The sequence below is a fragment of the Chaetodon trifascialis genome, chromosome 12, assembly GCF_039877785.1.
Source record: "Chaetodon trifascialis isolate fChaTrf1 chromosome 12, fChaTrf1.hap1, whole genome shotgun sequence".
In the NCBI taxonomy this organism is placed as follows: Eukaryota; Metazoa; Chordata; class Actinopteri; order Chaetodontiformes; family Chaetodontidae; genus Chaetodon; species Chaetodon trifascialis.
In genome coordinates this window covers 2274328-2287239 of record NC_092067.1, presented here as the reverse complement: position 1 = coordinate 2287239, position 12912 = coordinate 2274328, and positions in this window count along the sequence as shown.

Sequence of the window (12912 nt, the reverse complement as noted above, 5' to 3'; positions counted from 1 at the left end):
GATGCTGGCCTAAAGCATCATCAGTACATGATGATGAAAAACACAATACTAAAACCCATTCACACCAAAAGAGTGCAAACCTAATCAGGGCTGAGGCCGAAGTGGATGGATGAAGGCTAGTGCAGGGGAGGGATCCACCAAACAAAAAAAGAAGCAGAAACTCAAATCACCAGGCAGACGTGGCAGACACACTCAATGAAGAAAACCCACTCCCAGGGACACAGCAAGACAGGACGAGGAGGGAGGATGCCACCACCAGGACACCAGCACCGCCACCACTGGCCTACAGCAACTGAGAAGGAAGAGAAGAACACAGATTAATAAGGTTGCACACACTTAAAAAAAAAAAAGAAAACCCAACAAAATCTCCATTAATGGGCAGGTCCCAGATATAAACCATATATCAAATAATGACTGCCCAATGTAACCAGAAATAGAGAAAAATAAAAAAAAAACAAAACTCAATTACCTCAATACAGGAAATGACTAGGGATTCACAAAATAAAACTACATAAATAAAATAAAAAAAAAATAAACCCAAGCGCAGTAATCAAGAAAAATAAAATAAAATAAAGTCAACCACTCCTGCCACATAAAAGGACTCAGTCCTCAATAAATAAACGAATCGTTCCGGCCGTGGCGTGCGGCCAAACAATTTTGCGCCAAGGACGTGACGCCAAAGCGCCGCAGGACGCCGTAACAGCAGCAGCAGCGAGTACGCCCCGCAAACGCGGTGCACACAAAGTAGCAGCGGTCCGGTGAGGTGGTTACCAATAACACCTGATTCAGAAAAACAACGTTAGCATTTACTAAGTATATTAAGAGTGATACGGTTGCATGTTGCACACACATACCTTGTTAGCGGCAACAGACACTCACACACTGACCAGAGAGGGAGGAGGGGGCGAAAGGACTCCAGGCAGCCGCCAGCATTTACCTGTGACCACGTTAGAGTTAGCCACCTACTACCACCAACCACAACGCAAATAGAGATGACACTTACCACCGCCAGATAATCACGCACACACAGGGAGCACGGCGCAGCACATAGTCGCCCTACAGCAAACATACATGCCTTAGCATGACAATCAAACAAAATGACCAGCGTGGTGAGGCAGCGTACGGCCATACCTGTCGGGCACACAACCTCTGACCCGGAAGTGACACAGGCAACGATGAGAGCATAGAGGAAGAGACGGGGAGTGGACGACCGCTTTTATACCGGCACACCTCAATGCATAACGGAAGCCCCGGTGACCAAAACGTTCATCCTTCTACAGTACTTTAGCACTCTGTTAAAAGGTATGATGGGACATTCACACATTTAGAAGGGGCAGGATGCAGCTACAGAGCAATTTAATCTGCCCCTAAATATACTTACAACTAGTTTCATGTTTGTTTTTCAATATATGAATATATGTTTTGCTCAGAGTGAATATGTTCTGGTTGGTATTACCATGTTCAGTTAAATATAAAATATCTCTTCCTGTGTACTTGGTGGGCATGTGGTGTAATTGGAGTACAACCTATGTTATTTATTTCATTATATGTAATGAACATCCCATATAACACTCCAGAGGCCTGTACCATAAAGCTTGATTAACCTAGCCGGGCTTCCTCTTACTTATTGGGCTTCACTTAACGAGACATCCGCCCTCCGGATTTTCGGTACCATAAAGCCGGCTATCAACTCACTAATTCAATTCAGGCTTGTCCAATCTAGATCTGTGCGCGCTCACATAAAAAGGGCGGAGTTTGCTGCATGCGACCAATCGCAAACATGGAAAAATCAGCCCGAGCCGCATATTTCACTACGGAGGAGCAAACAATAATAATTAATAAATACGAGGAATACAAATCAATAATCCAGGCAAAAAGCAACACAGTTGCAGCTGCCAAACGGCGCAAGGATTGCTGGCAAAAAATCGCCGACTGTGTCAATGCGTAAGTTAGTGCCATTATAATATTACTTCCCCACTATGACTGCACTTGTATATCTGACTACAGTAACATTTGTGTGTTCCATAAATGTATGTGTGTATGAAATTTTTCGTTATGGCATGTGATTGTAGCCTTATTATTTCAGATGCAACCCAAGTGGAGCAAAGAGAACATGGGAGCAAATCAAACATAAGTATAAAAATATACTCCAAAGTGGTCAGTACGCTTACTATATCTTATACACGTAGCATATGTATATGTAGGCCTACATGTTATATACATAACTATATACTATACTAACTATATATACTATATACAATATACAACAGCAAACATCCCAGGGCTTAGTCTACATTATGTCATAAAAGCCCTCTTTGATGCATTGCGTGGGCAGGTGGCTGGGAAACACCACGAATGCATCGACAAGCTCAGTCAGGGCCCCCGCGACTTTATGAATAGCTCTACATACTGTGTTTTTCCCGAGGTTTTCGGCATCGCCAACAGAATACATAAAAGTACCTATGAATGAATGAATCAATCCATGATTTACTTAAACAAATAATTGATTAATTGCATTTTATCTGTGGCTTGCTTGTAACCCATCCAACGAGGGATTTAAAGACATCATAATAATTACAAACATCACTAAGAAATATATTACCTGTGGCAGAAAACCTCAGTGCAATGCACACTGTCTGCGGGACTGTCAGCGCGTGGTTGCGGTGCGTTACATTACTGATGTAAGGCTCCAGCAGCTGACAGATGTATTGTAACCCCTCTCCTGAAAACCTGTACCTTTCGTACAGTGATTGTTCAGACAATTCGAACGGATTACAGCGATCTCTAAATATTCTCTCGCGCCTGAGTGCTCTTCGCACAAGCTGTGCACCAAGATCCACCGGGTTCTCATAAAACGGACAGGCCATTTTCCAAGAGAACTGATTGGTCAGTAGGTGGGGCTTTTATACCTGCTGAGCTCTTATCCTGAACTTATCCTGCTCCGGAGCAGGTTAGGTGTTCAGCATAGGTTACCACGGCAACGTAGCCCGATAGAAAGTAAGCCACCTTTATGGTACCGAAAAGCCAGGGTTAAGCCTGAAGTTATCTCGCTAAGCCGTAATCCAGCTTTATGGTACAGGCCTCTGGTGACCAGAATAAATCCTGGTAACTCTCTGACAACGAGGGAGAAAGGTTTCCCCTGCTGATTAGCACACCAATTTATTCCACACTTGGAGGTGCAGCATTAGGACTTGTGACTTGAACACTGCTATTGTTAGTAATCAACTTCGCTTAGAGGCAAACAGCTTCAGCTGGGATACAGATAAGATTCAGCTGTGTGCATATAAATTTGTTGACTCCGTGAAAGGTCAGTAGACTGTTATATCACTGGCTTATGGTAATTTATTTTGGTGTGAAGCATTTGTTTTTCTTAATATTGTTTTCCTTTTAAGCTATGAAATTTTGAGTGAATTTGTGGAGAGATAGTTGTTCTCTGATTTCTGTTGGTATATGGGTGTATGCACATCTATAGTGAAGCCACAAAGATGGTGAACGAAATAACTCTTGAAAGGAAGAAACAGAATTAGGGGTTTAACTATGCCTCGTCCACACACACATAGATATTTTTCAAAGCATAGCCTTTTCTATGCATTTTGACTTATCGTTGTCACACAGATGCAGTTTTAGGCCACTGAAAGCAGCTTTTGGAAAACTCCTTCCAATTTATTCAAAAACTCTGTTTGCAGTGTTGACATGTAGACAGAGTGTGCACCGTCATTTCCTTGGTTTACTATAGTGAAGGGGGTCATGCTCATACAGACCTACCAGTAATAGCTTTTTCTCAGGCTTCTGATTAGCTAACATGACTTAAGGCTACATTAGTTGCAGGAGGCACAAGGGAGGAAGAGACCGGTTTTAAAAAAACACATGTGCAAATGTGGACAAAGCATAAATCAAACAAGGAAATTTAGTACAAACACTGGGCATTACCTATAGGGTACAGAAGGAGTCCATAGCTGTGATGGTCTGAAAGTAATATTGCTTCCTGTAAGGCTCTAAAAACTTTTACTAACATTGAGAGTAGGGATCTGTCAGGTCAAGTCATGTCAAGCCCATTTTATTTCTCTAGTCCAACATCTAAACAATTACAATTTTGCCTCAGAGGCCATTACAATCTGTACAACACACAAAACCTTTTGTGCCTTGACCCGCTATCATGATAAGGACAAATTCCACAAAAAGAAAAACTCAACATACAAGTGAGCAATTCATCATTTTCAGCCTGTAACCATGTCATCCATGCACAAATCTTGTGACTGAGTCTCAGGCTGACCCTTAAACAAGTTATTTCTATACTATATCTGCTATTCTCCACAGAGCAAATAGAAAAGGTATGATTTGAAAGTCCCACATGTTCAGTTCGTTAGCTGAGAAGCCACTGCCTGGGCAGCCCCATCTGAGGACTGACTCATAGTCTGTCCTCCTACACCACAGGCCCTCTGTGATGTTTCACCCCTATGAAAGGCTCCCTGTTGACATGATGAATGGCCTCAGCCTCACAGTGCAGCACTCAAGGAAACAGTCCGAGCCAGTACATCATCATTTCCAAGCCTGGCTTACACATGAAGATAATTATCCCAACATACAACCGAAGGCATCAGTAAGTTAACACACTGAGAGGCTACTTAGCTGAGCAAACTACTTAAAAAATCGATTCACGTGGCTCAGTGTTTAGGTTGTCTAGCTTGTCGGTTGATATATTTACAGGATTTTCAGAATACTGATGATCCTGTAATTGAGAACTGGTACTAAGAATTAATTAAATGCATTTTTTCTGTGCAGAGATTATTTTCATGACTCTAAAAGTATTAAATGACAAGATTACACTATTGTAAATCCAACCAAATGGTAATTCAGGCTAGTTAATCTTTGAAGTGAAAGGCATTCCTAACAGCACAGCCATGTGGAATAATCGGAGATCTGTTGTTACTATTATGACCTGGTATGCAGTATTTACTGCTTTTCTTGTTCAGACTTTTGGGTATTTCTCCTGGCTTGTGGTGTTATCCCTCTCTCCCTCTGTAGTACAACATAAAATATTAAAATGTAAAAGAAATACAATATAACATTCCTTTACTTTCCATTTTGTGCTGTTTGCACAAGGTGTGCATGACAGGAGTTGATGAGGTCTCTGGTTTCAGCAAAATATTTATGGTTGGGATTAAGCTACACACACAGGAGGCACCAACGCACACACATGCACACACAAAGTCATACACTGTTGAAGTAGAAAAAACAGTAGGACACACAAAGAGGACATAACCCTGAAAAGAACAGTGGACTGAGGGCAAGAAAAAACTCATTGGGGATCAGTTAAAAAGAATGGAACTCCCCATGGTCAATGGGTTGTTTATGACATCACGTCACTCTTTCGTTGTGGTACAAACTGCAGGTGAAGGGCAATTTATGGTTTTCAGATTTGGATAAAGGTGGAAATGGTGTAACATTAGCTATTGTTTTAAATCTATAGTGACTTAAAGTAATGGTACAAGCAACACAACTAACACTTGTTCAATCTGTGTCAACAGTTTTCACATAAGCCAGTGTGGCACAGTGAGAGATGGCTACCTCTCCAGTAGTTCTTCAGTTTTAGCTCTTTTTAACCTCTTTCTCCCACTTTTTCTCTACTTTCTGCCCCTATTGCGAAGAGTTTGTGTGCTTTTTCTTTACGTATCCTGTGCATATTTTAACTTTTTAGTGCAACCAGGAGCCAGTTTTTCCATTTATTCTAGAGAGGAGCTGCTGGCTCTGAGAACAATGGCAGGAGCCGGGATATGACACCCCGTACCGGCAGAGCTGAGGAGGAGACCCAGGGGCTGCTAAGCGAGGGCCAGGCTAAAGGTTAGACTCATGGACAACCGGAGGCACTTTAAACCATCAATTCCCTCCATAATCATGGGGAACATGAACTCACTGCCGAAAAAGATTGACGAGTTGTATGCACTAAATAACCAACAGATTAACTGGGAGAGCAGCTTGCTTATCTTTACGGAGACAGGGCTAAACAATCTCATACCGGATGCTAACGTGGACCTGCTGGGATTCACTGCGGTGAGGGCTGACAGAGACACGAAAGCATGCAGGAAGAGCAATGGTGGGGGCTCATCATCTATGTAGACAACCACTGGTGTAACCCAGGACATATTCCAGTAAAGACGGTCTTGTGTTGTCAGAACTTCGAGCTCCTAGCCGTTAGCCTGCAGCCATATTACCTGCAGAGGGAGTTCAGTCATGTGATCCTCATCTGTGTTTACATTCCTCCGAGAGCGGACGCTGCCATTGCATATGAGAAGATTCAGTCTGTCACAGCAAACAACAAACCATGGGTAATGCAGGAAGTCAAAGCTGTCCTCAACAGGAAGAAGGCTGCCTTCAGGAGCAGAGACAAGGAGGCCATGAAGGCTGCTCAGCAAGAGGTGAAACACTGTGTGAGGAGAGCTAAAGACAACTACAGGAGAAAGGTGGAGCAGAAACTGGAAGAGAACAACTTGAGGGAGGTCTGGGAAAGTGTGAAAACCATCACAAGCCACAAAACAAAGACTAGAGTCGTTGGGGGGACAATGGAGAAGGCAAACGTACTGAACGACTTCTTCAACTGGTTCAACCAGTCCACAACCGCCCCACTCTCACCCTCAGTGCAGCCACCCCTCCTCCTTCCCTCCCATCACCCCAACAAAATCTCCTCCTCACATCACTGTGGACCAGGTGAGAGGACAGCAGAGGAAGCTCCATGCCAGGAAAGCAGCAGGTCCAGAAAAGGTGTGCCCAAGGCTACTAAAACCTGCGCTACTGAACTTGGAGAGCCACTACAATGCATCTTCAACCTTATCATGCAGCTAGGGAGAGTGCCCACCCTCTGGAAGACATCATGCATCGTTCCAGTTTCTAAGAAGAACCATTCCAGCAAGCTGAATGACTTCCGACCAGTGGCACTCACCACACACCTAATGAAGACGTTGGAGTGGCTCTTCCTCAGCCTCATCAGACCTCAGGTACAACACGGCCAGGACAGCCTGCAGTTTGCATACAGGACAGGTAGGTGGAGGATGGCATCCTCTACCTGCTACAACTCAACACCTCAGTGACAAAGGAACTGGCCATTGACTGCAAGAAGTCCAGACCCAGACCTTGTCCATTTCTGATAGAGGGAGTTGAGGTGGAGGCTGTGGACTCCCACAAGTACCTTAGGCTGTCGCTGGACAAGCAAAAGCAAACTGGACTGGACAACACACACCAAACACCTGTACAGGAAAGGTCAGAGCAGGCTGTACTTCCTGAGGAGGCTGCGGTCATTTAACATCTGCAACAAATTCCTGTGAATGTTCTACCAGTCTGCGGTCGCCAGTGTCCTCCTCTACATGGTAGTGTGCTGGGGGGCCAGCACATCCAGGAAGGACACGTCCAGGCTGGACAAACTGATCAGGCAGGCCGGCTCGGTGGTCGGCACAAAGCTGGACTCTCTGGTGACAGTGGCAGAGAAGAGGATGCTGCAAAAACTGCTAGACATTATGGATGATGCCAGGCATCCTCTGCACACCATCATCAGTAACCAGAGGAGCCTGTTCAGTGGAAGATTGCTCCTTCCCAAGTGCAGGACGATCTACTACAGTTCACTTCATCATTGTATATATTGTATAGCACATATTTTTCTCTATTTGTAGAGTATTTTATTACCCTTTATCTGTATCGCTTTGAGCTGCTGGAACTCCAATTTCCCTGAGGGGTCCTCCCAAAGGGATCAATAAAGCCCAATTTAATCTAATCTAATTTAATCAATGTAAGTAACATACTCTGTCTTTATCCATGTCTTCAGTGGTGTTTCACTGGACCTTTGTGAGTGGTTAACCTAGCAAACAACCGTAATGTAAATGTTAACATTCAGCACTGCAACAACCGTAATGTAAATGTTAACATTCAGCACTGCAACAACCGTAATGTAAATGTTAACATTCAGCACTGCAGTGTTGTGTTCCTGCTCAGTTAGTCCACAGGACAGTTAATGCTATGCACCCTAGCAAAAATCGAACGACAGTCCTCAATCCCAGAGTACCTTGGCAGTGAGGTTGTGGACTCAACAGCTAACAAAAAAGGTGTATGCCTCCATACTTTTGCATGTTTTTATGGTCTCTAGAGTAAAATGACGCCTGAATGACCAGGTAGTTAGTGATATCTACTGCCTCAATAGCTGGCAAATCTTTTTGAAGATTATTTCTCGAATATTTAGGACTGGTATGCTCTGGTTTACTGTTACGCCTCAGTCTAGGGGAGCAGGGATGCAACATATAAGAATGAAAAAACAAACTTTGTCTCCAAATCAGCAAATGCTCTAAGCCACAAACGGGTACAATAATAAACCACAAATTTATTGTTATTAACAAAATGAGACCTGATGTACAGGCAAAAAAAGGGTCACTGCCAAAACAAAACAAAATAGTGTTAAATATATACAGTGTTACCAACTACCACCCTGGAGAATATCAAAAACCCACCACCAACTACCACACTACAAAACTAACAATACCACGATATACACAAGAGATCTGGGGACAAAGTTCTCAAGTCAAAACGCTAGAAACCACACAAGCCACTGCTGTCAAGCCGAGTCCCCCGATGACTGAAAAATCCCCAGTTTAAAACAGGCAGAATGCGGCAGCGGGAACCAATGGGATAGCGACACCACTTGCTGTATGGAGGAGGGCAGGACCAGCACAGCTGCTAAAAATGAGAAGAGCACACACTCACACACAAAAACATGGACCAGACAAAAAGAAACCACAGGACCACACAGGACAAACAAACAGTGCAGAAGCAATACGGCCAGATGAGCACATACAGGAGGTTCCACTTGAATCTTTTATTATGAGGCTGTTTGAGCTGGTTTATCTGACAGCAAAGGAATGTGATAAAGAATAATAACTAGGCATAATTCCTAATTCCATAATTAATTTACACAATTAATACAAAAGGTCATTTAACATCAAATATAAACACCATAAACCTAATAATCAAGAAATAAATATCACAGAAATCTAATCACCACAGAAATCTGAATTATAATCAACTAAGGTCATTTAAATGCATTCAAATCAAAGCAACTTACATGTCATGTACTCAGTTCAAACATCTCATAGGAAGGCTGAGGCATCCACATACTCCTTTGTTCTCCAGAGGGAAAAGGATGTCTGCATGTGGCCTGGCTGTTACATAGCCTCTAGGCTCCACCCATCCAGCAAGGGGAAGGCAGGTAGGAGTGGTTTAGGATTTTCCATTCAGGTAGAGGGAAACAGGTAGAGAGAGAGGGCTCGGGGGATTTTCCACACTTTTAGTTCAGTTGAAAAAATGCCCTCTTCATTACATAAGGGTCACGTCCAACATATGTTTTGATTTTCTCTTTATATCTTTCTCTCGTAATTCAGTCTAAACTAGCACAGTAAGAACTTTCCTCCATCTCGTCCGTTGCAGTTTTCACTTCCTGCCCTCCATCTGAATTTAATGTTGTGTGACTGCAAACAACCTAGCCAGAAGTCAGTGTCTGACTGATATCAACCTCTGCATAGTGTTTAGTATTTTTTTATGTTTGTGCTGAGCTCTGTGGATCATTACATATGAGAATCATTTGGTTATTTCAGTCATATGTAAGCAGTTCCCTTTTATTTCCAAACAGGTCCTCTCTTTCATTAGGTTCTAAGCTTAAAACTTTGTGGGTGGATATGGTCAAGGAGTCTGCTTCTGGAACACATTGGGAGAAATATAGCACATAAAGGACAAAAAAAGGATAAATTAAAGGACAATTCTTGATCTTTGTAATCAGCATTTAATGTTTTTTTTTGTGAACAAACTTTATTGCCTGCACTTTTTTGGTCACGTCATCTTCCTGAACATCTGATAGGGAAATTTCTATGGATGCAGCTTGTCTTCTATGTGTGCCTCTAGCCAGCAAGTAATATTGTGCAAATAAAATATTATACCTATATTGCCATTGTGTTCTGTTGCTGCAGTTGCTTGAGTTTAAGGGTTGACATGATGTGGGAGTCAAGAAAGGCAGTTAACTGCTTATGTGTTCATGGTTAATGGTTTCTCAATTTTGTATCACAGGGAATTCCTCCTATTGAAATGTGTATTTGTCTGTGCACACTCATGTATTAGGTAAATGTGTATGTGTGTACCATGTGACAAGAAACTCTCTCAATGACCTGTCAGCTGACTTATAAAGCAAGAAGAGAGTCCAGAGGTCAAGGGGCAAGGTCAGAGGTCGTTGTGTTTATGAATATAGCCCTAGACTGGAAGTGCTGTGTCAACAATAGTTCATTAGGGTTGGGGTGTCACTGTGACACTCACTGTTTCCCAAAGGTCTCGTATTTCCACCTAGCTGGTCAGTCGCAGAGTTGATGTAGAAGATATGTCCAAATTTTTTAATATGAAACTCTGAAATGGTTCACATCTTGAACCGAGATCATAAAAATAAAGAAACATGTTTCTGTAATGTACTTGAAAATACTTCATCATGTGTAACTTTGTTGTAAAGTTAGTGACAAATAGACATCTTTTGTCAAAATAGGGTGGGGTGAGACTCCAAGATGTGGCCATATTGACTGAACCCAGGCCATTTACAGATTAGGGATGTAGCAGGCTGCCATTCATCTGTTTTATGGGGCATATGAGAATTAAGAGGACTTTTTGAGTTCTAAATCTCAGAAAGATGTTAGTGAAGATTCAGACATATTACACTCACCAAGAAAGCCTTTGAAAAGAACATGTGAGATGCAGATGGCTGTGGGATGACAGACTTTGTGAAGAGATTTTTGTTTTAACAGAAGGAGGCTGAGGTAGGAGAGCCAAGGCTCAGTCCTGAACTGTGCTCATACAGTTCCATACTACATATACTACATACTAATACCATACAGCCTGTATTGTATACACATTTTCATAGCATACTGTTTTTGAATTTACTATACTCAAGGTTAAAGAACTTAAATTGTAAAAATAGGAAAATGACACTAGACTTTAATCAAGTTTTAAACTTATATTTTTCCAGAGAGTTCACACTGTTTTATTTTGCAGAATCTTCCTGGAGTTGTCTCATCACGATTTGCAGGTAATTTTATTTGCAGGTGCAAGTTTCTCCACCATTTCCTTTGTGCATTGTAGGACAACATCCACCAAATATACTTTTCAGTCAGTTTTCCAGTATTAACATGTAGTCAAAACCCAGTTTGAATCTGTTTCTGTTACAGTATTAGGTTATCAATAACAAACAGATATTGTAGATGCTGTCATGATTCGGCTCTGGTGTCTCTTTTTTCCCAGGGTTAATGGTGATTTTCTTTCCTCCCTCTCTGTCAGCAGGCAGAGCTCGAGAGAGAGAGAGACAGGTCTGATCTCCCCAGGTGCGAGTTCATTAGACACACCTGCGCCTCATCGGCTAATCAACCGGCTTCTTAAGCCAGCTCCAGTTTGACTCCTGTGCCAGACTATTCTCTATGCTCTGGCCATACGAGTTCTGCGCCTGTTGTGATCTCTTGTCTCTCTCTCTTGTGCCTCCAGAGTTTTGCTGAACTGTTCTCTAGTGAGTTTGCTCCTAGACACTTTGAGTTTTGATAGTGGTTTTGCTCTCTAGTGAGTTTGCTCCTAGACACCTTTCGTTTCCATCTCCTGAGGGAGTTTTTCGCCGTTTCTGTGTTTTTGTGTTTTTTCCCGAGTTGCTACTTTTCCTGCAGAGGTGTTTTTGAGTTTTCTTTCTTTTTTGGACTTATCCCTGTCAAGGTGATTTTTGTGTTCACACATGACAGAATAGTCTGGCCAAGGTATGGACCCAGCAGAGTCTGAAAGCCTCAAACGGGCGCTAACAAGCCAAGCGGCCAAGGTGAGCCAGCACGAGTCCTCCCTTCTCCAGGTGATGGAGTACCTGCAACAGCTTGCCGCCAGCGTTTCTCAGTTGGGCGGACAGCTGGAGACATTGAAGGATCAGCTTATTCCACCATCCAGCTCCTCCCCACACCATCCAGTTGCCGAACCAGTCGCCAGCTCCACGCCACTGCCTCGAGAGCCGTACATCCCCATACCGGCCAGGTATTCAGGAGATTTAGGGACATGTACACAGTTTCTTCACCAGTGCTCCCTGTTTTCTCACAGCAACCCACTACTTATTCCACCCACCAGTCTAAAGTAGCTTTTGTAATGAACTTACTCACCGGACAGGCTGCCACCTGGTCCGTAGCTATTTTGAATCAGCACTCAGAGCTCTTGACAGACTTTTGATTGTTTTCCGAGGAGATGAAAAGGGTATTTGACCACCCAGTTAAGGGCTGACAAGCTATGGGTCAACTATTAGATTTACAGCAGGGTACTCAGTCTGTATCGCAATATGCTATTAATTTCCGTATTCTGACAGCCGAAAGCGGGTGGGGGGACTCAGCCTTACGAGCAGTTTTCTTAAGAGGTCTAGCTGAGGAAATAAAAGATGAGCTGGCAGTCTGTGATGATAGTACATTACTAAATCAATTGATAGATAATTAAGGATAGATTAGATAGATTAAGGGAAAGAGGCAGGGAACGGATGGATAGAAGAAGACGGCTCTCCACCGCTCCCCAGCCCAGCTATCCAGAGTTTGGACCACCATCCTGCAGCGTCCCTCACACCATCCAAGAGATTCGCCAGACCTTTACTGAGGAGCCCATGCAGCTGGGATGGACTCGTCTCACCCTGGCCGAACGTCAACGGCGGATGCAGGAGAAGCTGTGCCTCTACTGCGGCCAGGGTGGACATTTCCTTGCCCACTGCCCGGAGGTGCCAAAAGGCCAGGCTCACCTGTAGGCGGGAGGTTGCAGGTGAGCCGAATTTCTTCAGCCTCCGCATCACGGATATAAGTGCCAGGTACGATCCACAACTCCTAGCACTCTCTCCCGGTCCAA